This window comes from Scyliorhinus torazame, chromosome 14 (assembly GCF_047496885.1).
Source record: "Scyliorhinus torazame isolate Kashiwa2021f chromosome 14, sScyTor2.1, whole genome shotgun sequence".
NCBI lineage: Eukaryota > Metazoa > Chordata > Chondrichthyes > Carcharhiniformes > Scyliorhinidae > Scyliorhinus > Scyliorhinus torazame.
Window position 1 is genome coordinate 164,798,920 of NC_092720.1, and position 15,613 is coordinate 164,814,532.

The following is a 15,613-nucleotide window of genomic DNA, read 5'->3' on the forward strand; positions in this document are numbered from 1 at the left end:
ATGCGCTTCATGATCAACCTCTCAAAGCACTTCATTACGACTGAAGTCAGGGCCACTGGACAGTAGTCATTGAGGCACGTTGCCTGGTTCTTCTTTGGTACCGGTATGATGGTGGTCTTCTTGAAGCAGGTGGGGACCTCGGAGTGGAGTAGGGACAGGTTAAAGATGTCCGTGAATACCTTTGCCAGCTGGTCCGCGCAGGCTCTGAGTGCACGACCAGGGATCCCGTCTGGGCCCGTCGCCTTCCGAGGGTTCACTTTCAGGAAGGCCAATCTGACTTCGGAAGCTGTGATGGTGGGTATGGGTGAATTATGGGCTGCTGGGGCACTCGCCAGCGGATTGTTGGTTACCTGTTCGAACCGAGCATAGAATGCATTGAGTTCATCGGGGAGGGGTGCGCTGCTGCCAGAGATACTGTTCGGCTTCGCTTTGTAGCCCGTTCTGTTGTTTAGTCCTTGCCACAACCGCCGAGAGTCTGTCTGTGACTCTAGCTTGGTTTGATATTCTCTCTTGGCATTCCGGATGGCTTTGCGGAGGTGGTACCTGGATTTCTTGGAGAGGTCAGGGTCGTCTGCCTTGAATGCCTCAGATCTGTCCTTCAGTAGGGAGTCAATCTCGCGATTGAGCCATGGTTTCCGGTTGGGGAACGCACGTACTGCTTTCTTTGGCACGCAGTCGTCCACACATTTGCTGATGAAATCTGTGACGGTGGTGGCATACTCATTTAAGTTGGTCGCTGAGTTCTTAAATATGGACCAGTCCACTGTCTCTAAGCAGTCACGTAAGAGCTCTTCTGTCTCCTCGGACCAGCACTGCACAACCTTCTTAGCTGGATTCTCCCGCTTGAGTTTCTGCTTGTATGCCGGGAGAAGGAGCACCGTCTTATGGTCTGATTTCCCAATGTGCGGTCGGGGGATGGAACGGTAGGCGCCCTTGATTTTTGAGTAGCAGTGGTCAAGAGTGTTGCCGCCCCTGGTGGGACAGGAGATGTGCTGGTGGAATTTTGGCAGTACACTCTTGAGGTTGGCCTTATCAAAGTCTCCGGCCACGATGAACAAGGCCTCCAGGTGTTCTGTTTCGTAGTTGTTTATTACTGTGTATAGTTCGTCCAGCGCCTTCCTCACTACTGCCTGGGGTGGGATGTAGACCGCTGTGATAATGGCTGAAGTGAACTCACGTGGAAGATAATATGGGAGGCACTTCACGGGCAGGTATTCTAGGTCTGGGAGCAGTAGGTCGCCAGAGTCGCCACATCCAAGCACCAGGAGGAGTTGATGAGGAGGCAAACCCCTCCACCCTTCGCTTTGCCTGATGATGCCGTGCGGTCTGCCCGGTGAATTGAGAAGCCTTCAGGTTGTATGGCACAGTCCGGTGAGGCAGGGGTGAGCCATGGGGGGGGGGGGGGGGGGGGATGGGGGAATGGGGAGGGGATGGGGGAGTGGGGGGCGATAGGTTGGGAGCTAGAAAGCAGAAAGAGAAGGTGGGAGAAGGACTAAATAAAACACAAACCTTAAGCTTGACAAAGGGTGGCTTTGGAGAGGATCTCACCCGGTCGGAACTGTTGCACATGTTCCCGGAGCCTGCGCAGTGAGCAGCGGCAGTATGGAATGGGGGGAGTCCCAGCCCACGGTGCCTGATGGGAGTTGTAGTTCTGCCGCGCGCAGTGGCGGTTGGCGCCCAGCGTTCGGCAGTTGGAATGTGAGGAAGCGCGAGCCCGAGCGGCTGAATCAAATTGAAAAGCAGAGATTGACCCTTGGTTGGATCCAGAGCGATGGCGGTGGGAAGGTTCACCATTGCAACAGCAGAAAGCAATTGGGCCGAATGGTCTGTTTCTGTGGTTAAAAAACTAGAATCAAAATGAAAAATGCTGAAAATACTCAGCAGACTGCCTCACCCCCCATGCTCCACCCCGATGGTCAAAATGAACCTTATTGTATTTTGTGAGAGTCGCGCACTGGAGTCAATCTCTGAGTCACAGTCACTCCAACCGCCTCCACCCCCAAGCAAGAGCAATTTACACCAAGTTACAGCAGAACTCCCCAATCCCTGTGGTTACTCCCTCAGTAACAGAGTTACTCCCCAAACACTGACTCAAACTCCTCACCCACTCTCCTTTCTGTCCCACACTCCCATCACCCTCTCCCTTTCCTGGGTCCCTCTGCTGTACATGTGTTGATCTCACTGCAGGTCATCGCTGCCTTGGATGCTGTGGGTCTTCCTCGTCTGATCTGCTGTCAAACACATCCGAGGCTACACATCCCACAGTGATACGGGTGGCACGGTAGTGCAGTAGTTAGCACTGCTGCCTCACGGTGCCGAGGACCCGGGTTCATCCCGGCCCCGTGTCACTCACTATGTGGAGTTTGCACATTCTCCCCGTGTCTGCGGAGGCCCCCACAAGCCAAAGATGTGCAGGACAGGTGAATTGGCCACTTAAATTAGCCCTTAATTGAATTTTTTAAAAAAAATTATACATTTAGAGTATCCAATAATGTTTTTCCAATTAAGGGGCAATTTAGCGTGGCCAATCCACCTATCATGCACATCGGATTGTGGGGGTGAGACCCACGCAGACATGGGGAGAATGTGCAAACTCCACACGGACAGGGTTCCAGGGCCGATATCGACCCTGGGACCTCGGCGCCATGAGGAGCAGTGCTAACCAATGCGCCACCGTACTCCAAATTCAAAATCCCGCACTGATGTTGAAAGCCTCCGATAATAAAGAATGCTGTTCCCACACTAGAAATCTCTGTCACACATTTACCAGGGGAACTGAGACAGCAGCTGCAATAAGTGAGGTTTTATTCAGATGGGACAATGACAAGTTTAAATCCCCACCTGAGCTGCTGCTCAAAGTCGCCTCCGTTTCCCCGGTCAGTTTCCCAAACTTCAGGAAACTCCTGTTACTGCAGAAATATTTGGATTGTCTGTGAGAGACGTCAATCAGAGAGCCCACCCACTCTGCCCATTCTCTCCTCTTCCTCTACCACAGCTGCTTCACTTCCTGTAGAGACTCCAAACCAAGTCAGGAGATGGTGAGTGAAGGAGCAGAATTTAGAAGAATTACATTGCACAATATCCACACTAATGTTCAGGCAGTCTGACTATCCTGTGGGCAGTCAGGTGTGCAAATGCCCCTTATGCTGTGTGACAAGATCCAGCTCAGAGACCTGTTTACTCGGTGCTTTGTGCTGAGCTGTTTGATTGGCTGTGTGTTGGATATTGAGTGTTTATTGGAAGCATTTCCCTTCTGATTTACAGGCTGAGTTTTGTTGATGGATCATTACTGAATATGAGAAGGTGAGGTGGAATTATCTGGGAGGGGCAGAGACACATTTACTGAAATATCTTTTAATGTCTGCTTTAAAGATTTTACCTGAAGGCCTCGGCCTTTCCCAGGAGCCTGGGCTTGGATTTGATAGTTTTGCCCAGTGCTGTGTCTGAGAGCTGAATTTGGGATGTGCAGTCTGAGTGAGTGCAGTGTGTCTAATTTCCCAGGATAAACCAGAACCCTTCAATCAGCTGCACTAAAACAATATTTTCCTTTGCTTCCACCACTTCCTGCCCAGTGTGTTTCCTTCAAATAATTTTGAAAAACAAGTGGAGAAATTTTAAAATCTCCATTGAATTGACATTTCTTCTGAGTGCTTTTCATACTAAACACATAGTCTAAAAGAGTAAAACTGGTCTTTACCGGCACAAATCCATCTCTGTCAATAGCTCATTTTACACTCCGCCCACTGTCTTTTCCATTTCCCCCACTGTGTCTGGGACGATGTGGACGAGGTGAAGGAAATAGAGCGTGTGTGACAGTCAAGTGAGGAAAAGGACTTGTATCTTTTTCAAAAAATGTATTATTGCAAACATGTATCAAAGCAGGTTACAACAAATAAACACCCTGGGAAAGATACTTCTCACCCCCACAATCCGATGTGCACGGTAGGTGGATTGGCCATGCTAAATTGCCCCTTATTTGTTTTCCCCCCCCCCGCGCGTTGAATAGCTCCTCAAACACGGTCACAAACATCCCCCACCTTTTCTTAAAGCCCTCTGCAGAGCCCTTTAACTCATAGGTAGTCGAGGAATGGCTGCCACCGCCTGGTGAACCCTTGAGCCGATCCTCTCAGCGCAAACTTCATCTGCTCCAGTTTTATGAACCCCGTCATATCGTTTATCCAGGCCTCCAGTCCGGGGGGTTTCGCTTCCTTCCACATGAGTAAAATCCTGCGCCGGGCTACTAGGGACGCAAAAGCCACAACATCGGCCTCTTTCGCCTCCTGCACTCCCGGCTCATCCGCAACTCCAAATAAAGCTAACCCCCAGCCTGGTTTGACCCGGACCTTCACCACCTTCGAGATCACTCCCGTCACTCCCCTCCAGTGCCGGGCACAACCAAAACATATGTGTGTGGTTTGCCGGGCTTCCGCCGCACCTCCCACACTTGTCCTCCACTCCGAAGAACCTGCTCAACCTTTCTCCCGTTATGTGTGCTCTATGTAGCACCTTAAATTGAATCAGGCTAAGCCTGGCGCACGAGAAAGAGGAATTTACCCTGCTTAGGGCATCAGCCCACATACCGTCCTCTATCTCCTCCCCGAGCTCTTCTTCCCACTTTCCTTTTAGTTCGCCCACCAGCTCCTCCCCCTCTTCTCTCATCCCTCGGTATATCTCTGATACCTTGCCCTCCCCGACCCACACCCCCGAGAGCATTCTATCCTGGATCCCCTGTGTCGGGAGCAATGGAAATTCCCTCACCTGTTGTCTTGTGAACGCCCTCACCTGCATATACCTAAAAAAGTTTCCCCGGGGCAGCTTATACTTTTCCTCCAACGCTCCCAAGCTCGCAAACGTCCTGTCTATAAATAAATCTCCCACCCTCCTAATTCCCAACTGGTGCCAGCTCTGGAATTCTCCATCCATCTTCCCTGGGGCAAACCTATGGTTGTTCCTGATTGGGGACCCCACCAGGGCTCCCAGCACACCTCTCTGTCGCCTCCATTGTCCCCAGATATTTAATGGAAATTTTTTTTGGTGAGAGCGGTAGCGGCGCCGTCACCAACGCCTCTAGACTCGTCCCTTTACAGGACTTTCTCTCCAGTCTTTTCCACGCCGCTCCCTCTCCCTCCATCATCCATCTACGGATCATCGCCACATTGGCGGCCCAATAGTAGTCGCCCAAATTCGGCAGCGCCAGTCCCCCTCTGTCTCTGCTACGTTGTAGGAACCCCCTCCTTACCCTCGGGACTTTCCCTGCCCACACGAAGCTCGTGATGCTCCTGTCTATTTTTTTTAAAGAAGGTCTTAGTAATTAGTATAGGGAGACATTGGAATACAAATAGGAACCTCGGGAGGACCATCATCTTAATTGCCTGCACTCTGCCCGCCAATGACAGTGGCTGCATGTCCCACCTCTTGAAGTCCTCCTCCATTTGTTCTACCAATCATGTCAGATTAAGTCTGTGCAAGGTTCCCCAGCTCCTGGCGATCTGAATCCCCAGGTATCGGAAGTTTCTTTCCACTTTCCTTAGAGGCAGGCCTTCTATCCCTCTACTCTGGTCCCCAGGGTGTATCACGAAAAGTTCACTCTTCCCCATGTCGTCATTGGCCTCCAGGTACCTCTCGATACATCCCCGCACTCTTCCACAGACTCCCTCATCCGCCAACAATCTAATCGCCAGAGTGCTCGCTGCTCCCTCTCCTCTCCTAGTTCCAGGTCCACCCAATGTGGGGCATGATCCGAAATAGCTATGGCTGAATACTCAGCTTCTTCCACCCTCGAGATCAACGACCTTCCCAAAACAAAAAAATCTATCCGGGAGTACACTTTATGAACATGGGAGAAGAAGGAGAACTCTCTAGCCCTCGGTCTAAGAAATTGCCATGGATCCACTCCCGCCCCCCCGCCCCCCCCCACACCCCCCCCCCCCCCCCCCCACACCCCCCCCCCCCCCCCCCCCCCCCCCCATTTGGTCCATAAACCCCTTAAGCACCTTGGCCGCTGCCGGCCTTCTTCCGGAACTTGTTCAAGGAACAGGTGCTACGTGTCCTTGATATGTATGTCCCTGTCAGGCAGGGAAGAGATGGTCGAGTGAGGGAACCATGGTTGACAAGAGAGGTTGAATGTCTTGTTAAGAGGAAAAAGGTGACTTATGTAAGGCTGAGGAAACAAGGTTCAGACAGGGCATTGGAGGGATACAAGATAGCCAGGAGGGAACTGAAGAAAGGGATTAGGAGAGCTAAGAGAGGGCATGAACAATCTTTGGCGGGTAGGATCAAGGAAAACCCCAAGGCCTTTTACACATATGTGAGAAATATGAGAATGACTAGAGCGAGGGTAGGTCCGATCAAGGACAGTAGCGGGAGATTGTGTATTGAGTCTGAAGAGATAGGAGAGGTCTTGAATGAGTACTTTTCTTCTGTATTTACAAATGAGAGGGGCGATATTGTTGGAGAGGACAGTGTGAAACAGATTGGTAAGCTCGAGGAAATACTTGTTAGGAAGGAAGATGTGTTGGGCATTTTGAAAAACTTGAGGATAGACAAGTCCCCCGGGCCTGACGGGATATATCCAAGGATTCTATGGGAAGCAAGAGATGAAATTGCAGAGCCGTTGGCAATTATCTTTTCGTCCTCACTGTCAACAGGGGTGGTACCAGGGGATTGGAGAGTGGCGAATGTCGTGCCCCTGTTCAAAAAAGGAACTAGGGATAACCCTGGGAATTACAGGCCAGTTAGTCTTACTTCGGTGGTAGGCAAAGTAATGGAAAGGGTACTGAAGGATAGGATTTCTGAGCATCTGGAAAGACACTGCTTGATTAGGGATAGTCAGCACGGATTTGTGAGGGGTAGGTCTTGCCTTACAAATCTTATTGAATTCTTTGAGGAGGTGACCAAGCATGTGGATGAAGGTAAAGCAGTGGATGTAGTGTACATGGATTTTAGTAAGGCATTTGATAAAGTTCCCCATGGTAGGCTTCTGCACAAAGTAAGGAGGCATGGGATAGTGGGAAATTTGGCCAGTTGGATAACGAACTGGCTAACCGATAGAAATCAGAGAGTGGTGGTGGATGGCAATTATTCAGCCTGGATCCCAGTTACCAGTGGTGTACCGCAGGGATCAGTTCTGGGTCCTCTGCTGTTTGTGATTTTCATTAATGACTTGGATGAGGGAGTTGAAGGGTGGGTCAGTAAATTTGCAGACGATACGAAGATTGGTGGAGTTGTGGATAGTAAGGAGGGCTGTTGTCGGCTGCAAAGAGACATAGATAGGATGCAGAGCTGGGCTGAGAAGTGGCAGATGGAGTTTAACCCTGAAAAGTGTGAGGTTGTCCATTTTGGAAGGACAAATATGAATGTGGAATACAGGGTTAACGGTAGAGTTCTTGGCATTGTGGAGGAGCAGAGAGACCTTGGGGTCTATGTTCATACATCTTTGAAAGTTGCCACTCAAGTGGATAGAGCTGTGAAGAAGGCCTATGGTGCGCTCGCGTTCATTAACAGAGGGATTGAATTTAAGAGCCGTGAGGTGATGATGCAGCTGTACAAAACTTTGGTAAGGCCACATTTGGAGTACTGTGTACAGTTCTGGTCGCCTCATTTTAGGAAGGATGTGGAAGCTCTGGAAAAGGTGCAAAGAAGATTTACCAGGATGTTGCCTGGAATGGAGAGTAGGTCTTACGAGGAAAGGTTGAGGGTGCTAGGCCTTTTCTCATTAGAGAGGAGAAGGATGAGGGGCGACTTGATAGAGGTTTATAAGATGATCAGGGGAATAGATAGAGTAGACAGTCAGAGACTTTTTCCCCAGGTGGAACACACCATTACAAGGGGACATAAATTTAAGGTGAAAGGTGGAAGATATAGGAGGGATATCAGAGGTAGGTTCTTTACCCAGAGAGTAGTGGGGGCATGGAATGCACTGCCTGTGGAAGTAGTTGAGTCGGAAACATTAGGGACCTTCAAGCAGCTGTTGGATAGGTACATGGATTACGGGAAAATGATATAGTGTAGATTTATTTGTTCTTAAGGGCAGCACGGTAGCATTGTGGATAGCACAATTGCTTCACAGATCCATGGTCCCAGGTTCGATTCCGGCTTGGGTCATTGTCTGTGTGGAGTCTGCACGTCCTCCCCGTGTCTACGTGGGTTTCCTCCGGGTGCTCCGGTTTCCTCCCACAGTCCAAAGATGTGCGGGTTAGGTGAATTGGCCAATGATAAATTGCCCTTAATGTCCAAATTGCCCTTGGTGTTGGGTGGAGGTGTTGAGTTTGGGTAGGGTGCTCTTTCCAAGAGCTGGTGCAGACTCAAAGGGCCGAATGGCCTCCTTCTGCACTAAAAATTCAATGATAATCTATGATTAATCTAGGACAAAGGTTCGGCACAACATCGTGGGCCGAAGGGCCTGTTCTGTGCTGTATTTTCTATGTTCTATGTTCTATGTTCCGGTCTTAGATCTGGATCTATCTAACCCTGGGTCCAGCACGGTGTTTAAGTCTCCTCCCAATATCAAGTTTTCTACCTCCAGGTCCGGTATACGTCCCAGCATCCTCCTCATAAATCCCGCATCGTCCCAATTCGGGGCATATACGTTAACCAACACAACCTCCATTCCCTCCAGCCTGCCACTCACCATTACATATCTGCCTCCACTATCTGCTACAATGCTCCTTGCTTCGAATGCTACCCGTTTCCCCACCAGTATGGCCACCCCTCTATTATTTGCATCTAGCCCTGAATGGAACACCTGTCCCACCCATCCTTTCCTTAACCTAACTTGGTCCGCCACCTTCAGGTGCGTCTCCTGGAGCATAGCCACGTCTGCCCTTAGTCCTTTCGAGTGCGCGAGCACTCGGGCCCTTTTAATCGGTCCATTTAGGCCTCTCACGTTCCACATGATCAGCCTCACTAGGGGGCTACCTGCCCCCTTCCCGTGTCGACTAGCCATCACCTTCTCTAGGCCAGTCCCACCTCCCGATTCCGCGCTCCCACTCGTTCCCCAGGTGTCGCATTCCAGCCCCGACCACCCACTCTTTAGCCAGTTCCTCTTTGATTTCCGCAGCAGCAACCCAGTTATCCCCCCCCCCCTGTGCTCACTCCTTGACCCCCCCGTGTGGGGAACTCCCATCTACCTTGCGCCTATCTTCCCGCCATTATCTTTCTGGCGCGGGAACATCTCTGTAGCTGACCCGCCTCTTGTGGCGCAGCTCCCTTTCCCACCCCACTCCCATTCCTCATCATCCGCCTATGTCCCTTCTTTCCCCCCCCACCGGCGCCCACATTTCTTAGTGTCTCCCCCCTTCCCAATTTACTTCTCTATTTACATCGACAGTAACATTTCCCTGTAATATCAGTCCCTCAGTTCCGATCCAATTTCTCATCTTTAACAAAGGTCCATGCTTCTTCCGCCGTTTCGAAGTAGTGATGTCTCTCCTGGTACGTGACCCATAGTTGTGCCGGCTGCAGCATCCTGAACTTCACCTTCTTCTTGTGTAACACCTCCTTGGCTCGATTAAAACTCGCCCTCCTTCTCGCCACCTCCGCACTCCAATCCTGCTACACCCGTACCACTGCATTCTCCCATCTACTACTCCGTACCTTTTTGGCCCATCTCAGAACCACTTCTCTATCATTAAAGTGGTGAAATCGCACGATTGTAGTCCTAGGTGGTTCTCCCGCTTTTGGTCTCCTCGCCGGGACCCGATGAGCCCCCTCCACTTCTAAGGGGCCCAAAGGGGCCTCAGCTCCCATCAGCGAGCTTAGCATCGTGCTCACATAAGCCCCGCAGTCCGCTCCTTCCACTCCCTCAGGGAGACCCTGAATCCGAAGGTTCTTCCTTCGTGCTCTGTTTTCTAGGGCCTCAATCCTTTCAATGCACTTTTTGTGGAGCGCCTCGTGCGTCTGTGTTTTGACCGCCAGGCCCAGGATCTCGTCCTCATTATCCGTCACCTTCTGCTCCACCACGTGGAGCTCTGTCTCCTGGGTCCTTTGTGCCTCCTTAAGCCCCTCAATTGCCTGTAGCATCGGGGTCAGCACCTCCTTCTTTAGTAGCTCCACACACCGTCTTAAAAATTCGTCTTGATCGGGCCCCCGTGTCGCCTGGGCTTTCTCCGCCGCCATCTTGTTTCTTTTTCCTTTCTGTCCCTATCGTCGATGGTTCCTCGCGCTGCAGCCACCGCCACCGATATTTTCCTCTTTCGTTGGGGGGGACTCCCTATTCACTCACCCCACACCGGGTTTCGTCGTGCGGAAATTTCCCGTTAGGGCTCTTAAAAGAGCCCGAAGGTCCGTTGGAGCTGGAGCCGCCGAAACGTGCGGCTTAGCTGGTCATCGCCGCAACCGGAAGTGTGAAAGACATGCTTGTTGGGTGAATTGGACATTCTGAATTCTCCCTTTGTGTACCTGAAAAGGCGCTGGGGTGTGGCGACTAGGGGATTTTCACAGTAACTTCATTGCAGTGTTACTGTAAGCCTACTTGTGACAATAATAAAGAATATTATTATTATCTTCTCCAACCGCAGGAAGCCGTACAGGTCACCCAACCAAGCGCCACCCCCGGTCGTGATGCTGACTGCCACTCCAGCAAAATTCGCTGCCGTGCAATCAGAGAGGCAAAGGCCACAAATTCGGCCTTCCTCCTCTCCATTAGCTCCGGCTTCTCTAAAACCCCAAATATCGCCACCAAAGCGTCCGGGTCCTCCACCTCCTCCACTATCCTGGCTTAGACTGCGAACACTCCCGCTCAGAATCTTCCCAATTTTTCACAACCCCAAAACATGTGTGTGTGATTCGCTGGCCACCGCCCCCATCCCTCACACTCATCTGCTACCCCCTGGAAGAACCCACTCATTCTCGCCCAAGACATATGCACCCTGTGCACCACCTTAAACTGTATCAGATTCATTCTTACATAGGAGTAGGTCCCATTAACCCTAAGCAGTGCCTCACTCCATACTCCCCAATTGATCTCCCCTCCCAACCCCCCTTCTTCTTAATCTTCATCAACACCTGCCTCTTTGCATCCTCCACCTGGGAAAATTCCAACTCGTCCAGAAACCGCCCCATGTTTCCCCCCCCACCGTACAGTCCGCCTCGTACAGTCCATGGTAGTACTCCCTAAATGCCTCGTTTATCTTCCCTGGCTCCGACACCACAGCCCCAGTCTGTATCTTCAATATTTCCCTAGACGTGGTCTGCTTCCGCAGTTGGTGCACCAGCATGCAGCTCGCCTCCTCCCCATACTCATTGCACCCCTCTTGCCCTACCCAACTGCCCTACCACCCTCCCTGCTGTCAATCTGTCCCTGCAACATTTTCCTCCTCGCCAATCCCCCCCACGGTGGGCACCCTTGAATACTCTCTGTCCACCTCCACTATCTCGCTCAGTAGACGGTCATATTCCTCCCTCATTTCCTTATCCACACGAGCCTTGAATAAAATAATTTCCTCCCGGACTACTGCCTTCTGTGCTTCCCAAAAAATGGCTGCCGACACCTCCCATTCTGATTCAACTCCACATACTTCTGAATCGCCGTCCGCACCTTATCATAAAAATCTCCATCCGCAAACAACCCCGAGTCAAACCTCCACACTAGTCTCTGCTCTCGTCCCGATCTAAACCAAATCTCCAGCTAGCGGGGGGCGTGGTCCGAGATAACTATCTCCGCATACACTGCCCCCTCCACCCCAACCAAAATCCCCTGATTCACTACAAAGTAGACGTGTGAAAAGAAAGAATACTCCCTTCCCCCTGCGTTCTGAAAGCGCCATGGATCCACCATTCCCATTCTCTCCATAAACCCACTCAGTTCCCTTGCCATTCGTACCCTACCCATCGACCTGGGGCTCGACCTATCCACCCACGACTCTAGGACACAGTTAAAATCTCCTCCCATGTTGTTATAATATTGTGTAAAGGATGCACAATGTACTGTGTTGGTTGACCAAAAATTTTCAATAAAATATTTAATTAAAAAAAAAAAAAATCTCCTCCCATGGTCAACTGGTGCGTGGCCAAATCAGGGGTCGCAGCCAACAACCCCCTCATAAAACCCCCGTCATCCCAATTTGGGGCATACACATTTACCAATACCACGGGCGCCCCTTCCAAATTCACAATCGCATGTCTCCCACCCGGATCCCTCATCTCCTCCAAACGCACAGATCCCATTTTTAAAATCATTAAATTGCCACTCCTCTCGATTTTGAATCAAACCCCGAGTGGGAAAACCTGCCCAACCCACCCCTTGCTTAACATAACCTGGTCCTTCACACGGAGTTGCGTCTTCTGCAGAAAAACCACCCCGCTTTCAAGCTGCTGAGCTGCGCGAACACCCGTGACCTTTTAACCGGCCCATTCAGCCCCCAGACATTCCACATGTCCAGCCTTACCGGAGACTCGTGCCTCCAATCCCTTCTACTGTCCGTCATCTACCACTTAACTCCCGCCCCCTTAATTCCACCTAGCCCATTCCAGATGGCCCCCTTCTTCGCCCCTGACTATGTCACCTCTCACCCCCGCAACCTTTGGGGCAGCACGATAGCATTGTGGATCGCACAATTGCTTCACAGCTCCAGGGTCCCAGGTTCGATTCCGGCTTGGGTCACTGTCTGTGCGGAGTCTGCACATCCTCCCCGTGTGTGCGTGGGTTTCCTCCGGGTGCTCCGGTTTCCTCCCACAGTCCAAAGATGTGCAGGTTAGGTGGATTGGCTATGATAAATTGCCCTTAGTGTCCAAAATTGCCCTTAGTGTTGGGCGTGGTTACTGGGGTATGGGGATAGGGTGGAGGTGTTGACCTTGGGTAGGATGCTCTTTCCAAGAGCCGGTGCAGACTCGATGAGCCGAATGGCCTCCTTCTGCACTGTAAATTCTATGAAACCCCTCTCGGCCTTCTCCCCTACCACTTAATTTCTGTTCACCAGCATTTCTTGCTAGCGTGTCAGCCCCTGCTCAAAGGCACCACCCAATGACCTCGCCTCCTCCACTCCTCAGCTCAAGGAAGAAAGCTAACTGCTGACCTTACCCTCTCCCCCCCCCAAACAAAGATTCCTTCTGAACTCCAGGCTGCTTCCCCCAAAGGCAAGCAAACAAATGCTAAACACAAACAGTCCCATATAATAGGAGATGGGGGGGAATGGGAACACCCACCCCCGCATAAACTCTTCCCATACCACCCCTTACAATCCCAACAGTAAATAGCAAACCCAGGAAAGGATCCCCTCCAAACCGGATGGGACAAAAATCTCCCAACTCCTACCCCCACTTCAAACATGTTCCCAATCATTATGAAGTGGCAGCACCCCGGTTCACCGGCATTGTCCACTCAGTACTCCGCCAGTTTATGCTCCTTAATGAAGTATTCGGCCGCTTAGAAAATAATACTCCTGGCCTTCGAACTATTGCGCCAGATACTGCGAGGCCTGGATAGAGTAGATGTGGAGAGGGTGTTTCCACTTGTAGGAAAAACTAGAACCAGAGGACACCATCTCAGACTAAAGGGATGATCCTTTAAAACAGAGATGAGGAGGAATTTCTTCAGCCATAGGGTGGTGAATCTGTGGAACTCTTTGCCGCAGAAGGCTGTGGAGGCCAAATCACTGAGTGTCTTTAAGACAGAGATAGATAGGTTCTTGATTAATAAGGGGATCAGGAGTTATGGGGAGAAGGCAGGAGAATGGGGATGTGAAAATATCAGCCATGATTGATGGCAGACTCGATGGGTTGAGTGGCCTAATTCTGCTCCTGTGTCTTATGGGTAAAGCACCCCGAACATGATGAGCCGCTGGTACAGCACCGCCTTGGCCTTTTTGAACCTTGCTTGCTGCTTCGCCAACCCGGCTCCAATGTCCTGATAAATTCGGACCTTGTTCCCCTCCCATTCGCAGGCATGCTTCTCCCTGGCCCAACGCAAAATATTCTCTTTCTCCACAAATTTGTGGAGTCTCACTATTCGCAGGTTTTGCCTTCTCGAGGTATTCTCCTACTTCTCCACCTTTGCCCTCAATGTTTTACAATGGTCTCCTAGAGCTCCGCCTCCAGAGCCACCATGATCGATTTGGTCTGAGATCATTCCTTCAACCTCCCGAATCTGCGACCCCTCCAAACACTTCTCTACCCGTTCCATCAAACTCTTCAGGGGTGCCACAGCTCCTTCGATGGCCTTTGAGCGTACCTTCCGCATTTCCTTCCTCTGTTGGTGGAATTCCTCCTGAATGAAAGCCATGAACTGCTCCCTCTGGGGCTTTCCACTTTGCACCAGCCCGTCCCCCTCAGCCATCCTTACACTGGCTGCTGCACCATAGGTTTCCTCCAACTTTCATCGTCTTCTGCCGGATTTGGTAACCAGCGGACATACCACCCCTGGAGGAAACAGCTACTCTGACCTTCATCTACACCGTTTCATCAGAATTCCATCCAATGGACTTCCGGTGGCGGCCATGCACGGGTAGGTCGCGTTAAAGACATCTCCCGTTGCTAACGGACTAACGGGCCCTTTCAAGGAGCCTAGGCGGCCCCTTTCCGATGAAAATCGGCAGGCAAACGGCGCTAGAAGGCTCCCCACATTAGTTTATGGAGGGGACCAGGAGCAGAACGACCAAACAAACGACCACTGAGAAGCGGCAGGAACGGACGCGAGAACAGAAAATGGCAGCCGGCTCCGATCAAGCAGCGTGGGCCCAGTGGATGCGGGAACAGCAGGAATTCCTCAGAAGCAGCCTTGCTGACCTGAAAACGGAGATGCTGACCCCAATGAAGGCCTCAATGGAGAAAATGGTTGAGACACAGAAAATGCAGGAGAAGGCGATCAAGGAGATTGAGAAAAAGGTCTCGGATAATGAAGATGAGATATTGGGCCTGGCCGTCAGGATGGAGGCACATGATGCCCTGCATAAGAGGTGGCAGGAGAGGCTGGAAGACCTTGAAAACAGGTCCAGGAGGTAAAACCTGCACATTCTGGGCCTAGCTGAGGGTGCGGAGGGGTCGGACGCGAGTGCATTCGTGACCACATTGCTGGGGACCCTGATGGGGACAGGAGCATTTCCTCGGCCTCTGTAACTGGATGGGGCGCACAGAGTCCTTGCAAGGAAGCCCAAAACTAATGAACCGCTGTGGGCTATGGTGGTTCCACCGCTTCTCAGATAAGGAACAAGTCCTGCGATGGGCAAAAAAGGAGCAGAGCAGCAGGTGGGAGAACAGCGTAATCCGCATTTGCCAGCACCTGGGAGCAGAATTGGCCAAGAGGCGCGCTGGATTCAACCGTGCTAAGGTGGATTCCACAGCAAAGGGGTGAAGTTCGGGCTGTTGCATCCAGCGAGGCTTTGGGTCACGTATCAGGATCGCCACCATTACTTTGATACACCGGACGAGGCTGGACTTTTATCAAGCAAGAAAAGTTGGACTCGACCTAAAGAACAGCCACACTGGGACGTTACTCTGGTGGGGATGTTAATTGCCGGATAGCCGGAGGGAGCGACATTATGTTGTTCCCTCTTATTTTTGTTTGTTCCCTGTGTCTTTGGCCATGTTTTCGGCTTTTGTAGAGCTCGGCCGCAGAGGGAGGAGAGGGGCCATACTCGTCGGGCTGCTCTTCGGGCAGCTGGAGCTGTTTCTTTTGTGG

The 15,613-nt window shown here is 51.3% G+C and overlaps 1 protein-coding gene across 3 annotated transcripts in view; it reads left to right on the forward strand.

Moving 5' to 3' along the window:
• Positions 1–3,046: 3,046 nt before the first annotated feature.
• LOC140390143 (uncharacterized) overlaps positions 3,047–15,613 on the forward strand; it is a 78,284-nt gene continuing 65,717 nt past the window's right edge. For all 3 annotated transcript variants that reach the window (XM_072475076.1, XM_072475077.1, XM_072475075.1), the window contains exon 1: positions 3,047–3,303. The gene's annotated coding sequence lies outside the window, so the exon portion shown is untranslated. The remainder of the gene's footprint in view (positions 3,304–15,613) is intronic.